The sequence below is a fragment of the Arachis hypogaea genome, chromosome 17 (assembly GCF_003086295.3).
Source record: "Arachis hypogaea cultivar Tifrunner chromosome 17, arahy.Tifrunner.gnm2.J5K5, whole genome shotgun sequence".
Taxonomy (NCBI): Eukaryota; Viridiplantae; Streptophyta; class Magnoliopsida; order Fabales; family Fabaceae; genus Arachis; species Arachis hypogaea.
The window spans coordinates 68,825,957-68,831,741 of record NC_092052.1 but is presented as its reverse complement, the minus strand read 5'-3'; positions in this window follow the sequence as shown (position 1 = coordinate 68,831,741).

The window sequence follows — 5,785 nt, the reverse complement described above, 5'->3', positions numbered from 1 at the left end:
TTTATAAAGGATTTTTCAAAAATTATAAAACCTCTAAGCAATCTGCTAGCTGCTGACACGCCATTTGAAAGCTAAGCTGGTCACAGCACCAGTTATCTCTGCACTAGACTGGACATTGCCATTCGAATTAATGTGTGATGCCAGTGATCACACCATTGCTGCAGTACTGGGGCAGAGGCATGACAAACTTCTGCATGTCATTTATTATGCTAGCCGTGTTTTAAATGATGCCCAGAAAAATTACACAACCACAGAAAAGGAATTGCTTGCAGTGGTCTATGCCATTGACAAGTTTAGATCATACTTAATAGGATCAAAAGTGATTGTGTACACTGACCATGCTGCTCTTAAATATCTACTTACAAAGTAGGATTCAAAACCCAGGCTTATAAGATGGGTATTGCTTCTGCAAGAGTTTGATATAGAAATAAGAGACAGAAAAGGGACAGAAAACCAAGTGGCTGATCATCTGTCCCGAATAGAGCCAGTAGAAGGGGCGCCCTCTCCCTCTATTGAAATCTCTGAAACCTTTCCGGATGAGCATTTGTTCGCCATTCAGGAAACACCATGGTTTGCAGACATTGCAAACTATAAAGCTGCAAGGTTCATACCCAAGGCGTACAGCAGGCAACAAAAGAAAAAATTAATTTCTGATGCAAAGTACTACTTGTGGGATGAACCCTATCTCTTTAAGAGATGTGCAGACGGAATAATCCGTAGGTGTGTGCCTAGAGAAGAAGCACAGAGGATCCTATGGCATTGCCATGGATCACAATATGGAGGCTATTTCGGAGGTGAGCGAACAGCCACCAAGGTCCTCCAATGTGGTTTCTACTGGCCTACACTCTACAGAGATTCCTGAGAGTTTGTACGTAACTGTGACAGTTGCCAGAGAGCTGGTAATTTGCCTCATAGTTACGCCATGCCTCAACAAGGAATCTTGGAGATTGAGTTGTTTGATGTATGGGGAATTGATTTCATGGGGCCTTTCCCACCATCATACTCAAAAACTTTTATTCTGGTGGCAGTTGACTATGTATCAAAATGGGTAGAGGCCATTGCCACACCCACCAATGATACTAAAACAGTACTGAAGTTCCTCCAGAAACATATATTCAGCAGATTTGGTGTCCCTAGGGTACTAATCAGTGATGGGGGCACTCACTTCTACAACAAACAGCTTTACTCCGCCATGGTCCGGTATGGGATTTGCCACAAGGTGGCGACTTCATATCATCCACAGACAAATGGGCAAGCTGAAGTTTCTAACAGAGAACTAAAAAGAATCCTGGAACGGACTGTAAGTACCCGTAGAAAGGATTGGGCACGAAGCTTGGATGATGCTCTGTGGGCTTACAGAACAGCATTCAAGACTCCTATAGGGACCTCTCCGTACCAACTTGTGTATGGTAAGGCTTGTCACCTGCCCGTGGAACTGGAACATAAGGCCTACTGGGCAACCAGATTCCTAAACTTTGATGCCAAACTAGTTGGAGAAAAAAGATTGCTCCAGCTGAATGAGCTAGAGGAATTCAGATTCACTGCTTTCGAAAATGCCAAGCTTTATAAAGAGAAATAAAAAAGATGGCATGACAGAAAGCTATCTTCTAGAATCTTTGAACCAGGACAAAAGGTTCTGTTGTTTAACTCTAGGCTCAGGCTATTTCCCGGGAAACTGAAGTCCCGGTGGAGGGGACCATATGTGATTACAAGTGTATCACCATATGGTTATGTGGAGCTTCAAGACATTGACTCTGATAGGAAGTTCATTGTTAATGGACAGAGAATCAAGCATTATCTTGAAGGTAATGTTGAGCAAGAATGCTCAAGGCTGAGGCTAGATTAAAAAGCTCAGCAAGGTCCAGCTAAAGACAATAAAGAAGCGCTTGCTAGGAGGCAACCCAGCCATTGGCATCACTTCCTCTAGCATTTTTCCCTATTCTTGATTTTATTTGTTTATATAAAGTTCATTGATACTAAGGTAAAGAGTCAATTGCATAAGTTTACAGGGTTACAGAAGGATTCAGCACACAAAACAGAGAAAAAGAGCTCACTGGCAAGAAAACGCCAGTAAGAGGCATAATTGGGCGTTCAACGCCCAAAAGAAGCATCCACTGGGCGTTGAACGCCAGTAAGGATAGCTATCTGGGCGTTAAACGCCAGAAAGAAGCATCTTCTGGGCGTTGAACACCAGAAAGAAGCTCCTTCTGGGCGTTTAACGCCAGATTTACAGCGTCTTGGGCGTTCAGAAAAACGCCCAGTGACAAAGGAGTTCCTGGCGTTCAACGCCAGAAAGAAGCAACAGCTGGGCGTTGAACGCCCAGGAGAAGCAGCAATTGGGCGTTAAACGCCCAAAACATTCAGCGTTTGGGCGTTTAACGCCAGGATGGTAGGGATGAGGTAAATTCGTTTTTACTTCATATTTTTCATTTTAATTTTAATTTTCATGTTTCAATTCATGATTTCTTGCATAAACATGTTAAAAATATCAAATGTATCTTAATCCATAAACACAAATTCTTTTTCAATCCAATCCAACTCTTTTTCAAATTTTCCAAAACAAATCTATCTCTTTTCCTTCTAAAATCTTTTCAACTCATCAATATCTTTTTCAAATCTCCACATTATCCTTTTCAAAATCCAAATTTATCTTTTTCAAATGTCTTTCATATCTTTTCAATTTTAAATCACATATTTTCATATCATATTTTTTTAAATCATATCTTCTATCTTATCTTTTTAATATTTTCGAAAATCCCACCACCTCCCTTTTTAAAACCACATTCGCCCCCTCCCTCTCATCCACCATTCGACACAAGCTCTCCTTCTACCCATCTCCTTTCTTTTCTTTTGCTTGAGGACAAGCAAACCTCTAAGTTTGGTGTGTTTATCCGTGATCACTAAACCATACCCACTAAGATCATGGCTCCTAAAGGAAAACAACCCACTCTAAGAGGCAAGAAAGAAAGCATTCCAAAACCACTTTGGAATCAAGGGAGGTTCTTAACCAAAGAACATTCAGACCATTACTACAAAATAATGAGTCTAAGATCAGTGATCCCGGAAGTCAAGTTCAATCTGAAAGAAGATGAATATCCGGAGATCCAAGAGCAGATTCGAAACAGGAACTGGGAAGTCCTAGCTAATCTTGAAACGAAAGTGGGAAGGAATATGGTTCAGGAATTTTACGCTAATCTATGGCAAACAGACAGGCAGAGAATATCTGGAACTGCCTTCTATGACTATCGAACTTTGGTTAGAGGAAAGATTGTTCACATCCACCCTGACAAAATCAGGGAGATCTTTAAGCTACCTCAGCTGAAAGATGACCCAGAGTCCTTCAATAGGAGAATAATGAGAATAAACAAGGGCCTGGATAAGATTCTAGAGGATATATGCATCCCTGGAGCCAGGTGGACCACCAGCAGCAAGGGTGTCCCAAATCAACTCAAGAGAGAAGATCTCAAACCAGTCGCCAGAGGTTGGCTGGACTTTATTGGGCGTTCTATATTGTCCACAAGCAACCGTTCTGAAGTCACTGTTAAAAGAGCAGTGATGATCCATTGAATTATGTTGGGAAAAGAAGTATAAGTTCATCAATTGATCCCATCAGAATTTTACATACTTGCTAACAAGAACTCCAAGGATGCCATGTTGGCTTATCCAAGCTTAATATCTATGCTCTGCAAAGATGCTGGAGTAAAGATGGGAATAACAGAGTATATCTCAGTGGAGCAACCAATCACTAAAATCACAATGGAAAAACAACAAATGCAGGATGACCCCACCAAGAGGAGGGCACAAGAATTCCTCCCAGAAGTCCCTCAATTTGAATATTGGGAATAGCTTGAAGCATCTGTTACCAAGTTGCAAGAATCTATGGACCAAATAAAGGAAGAACAGCAAAATCAAAACAGTATGCTCTGCAAACTGCTCAGGGAACATGAAGAGCAAGGGCGTGACTTAAAGGAACTGAAGCGTTAGAAGTTATCTCTTGAAGGACCAAGCACTCCACAGACTAGAGGAACATCCACATCCCAAACTCAAGGTTGTTGAGCCCTAATCTTAGCCTTAACTCTGTGATAATTGTTCTTATTTGAGTTTTACCTTAGTAGTTATAGTAGTAATTAGTAGTTATTTTATCTCCAATTAAGCTATAATTTATTTTTCTCATCATCATTAAACATGAATAAAATAGAAGATTTTCTTTAGGATAAGGAGGCAATATTTTTCGAGTTTTTAATACAAGAAATTCTAATTATTTACATGTGGTGGCAGTGCTTTCTGCCTTCTGAATGAATGCCTGAACAGAGCATATGTCTTTGGAATTTGATATTCTTGAATGTTAAATATGTTGGCTCTTGAAAGAATAATGAACATGAGACATATTATTGATAATCTGAAAAATCATAAAAATGATTCTTGAAGCAAGAAAAAGCAGTGAATACAAAGCTTGCAATAAAAAAAATAAAAAAAATAAAAAAAGGCAAGCAGAAAAAACCAATAGCCCTTAAAACCAAAAGGCAAGGGTAATAAAAAGGATCCAAGGCTTTGAGCATCAGTTGATAGGAGGGCCTAAGGGAATCAAATCCTGGTCTAAGCGGCTAAACCAAGCTGTCCCTAACCATGTGCTTGTGGCGTGAAGGTGTCAAGTGAAAACTTGAGACTGAGCGGTTAAAGTCAAGGTCCAAAGAAAAAAAAAGAGTGTGCTTAAGAACCCTGGACACCTCTAATTGGGGACTTTAGCAAAGCTGAGTCATAATCTGAAAAGGTTCACCCAATTATGTGTCTGTGGCATTTATGTATCCGGTGGTAATACTAGAAAACAAAGTGCTTAGGGCCACGGCCAAGACTCATAAAAGTAGCTGTGTTCAAGAATCAACATACTGAACTAGGAGAATCAATAACACTATCTGAATTCTAAGTTCCTATAGATGCCAATCATTCTGAGCTTCAATGGATAAAGTGAGATGCCAAAATTGTTCGGAAGCAAAAAGCTACTAGTCCCGCTCATTTAATTAGAATCTGAGCTTCACTCAAAAACTCTGAGATATTATTGCTTCTTGACTTATTTGTATTTTATTTTATTTGTCTAGTTGCTTGGGGACAAGCAACAGTTTAAGTTTGGTGTTGTGATGAGCGGATATTTTATACGCTTTTTGGGGTTAATTTCATATAGTTTTTAGTATCTTTTAGTTAGTTTTTAGTTTATTTTCATTATTTTCTAGGCAAAATTCATATTTCTGGACTTTACTATGAGTTTGTGTGTTTCCCTGTAATTTCAGGTATTTTCTGGCTAAAATTGAGGGAGCTGAGCAAAAATCTAAATCAGGCTGAAAAAGGACTGCTGATGCTGTTGGATCCTGACCTCTCTGCACGCGGAATGAAATTTCTGGAGCTACAAGAGTTCAATTGACGCGCTTCCAATTGCGTTGGAAAGTAGACATCCGGGGCTTTCCAGCAATATATAATAGTCCATACTTTTCTCAAGGATATATGACGTAAACTGGCGTTCAACGCCAGTTCCATGTTGCAGTCTGGCGTCCAGCGCCAGAAACACGTTACAAGTTGGAGTTCAATGCCAGAAACAGGTTACAGCCTGGCGTTGAACGCCCAAAACAGCCCAGGCACGTGAGAAGCTTTAGTCTCAGCCCCAGCACACACCAAGTGGGCCCCAGAAGTGGATTTCTGCACTATCTATCATAGTTTACTCATTTTCTGTAAACCTAGGTTACTAGTTTAGTATTTAAACATCTTTTAGAGATTTATTTTGTATCTGATGACA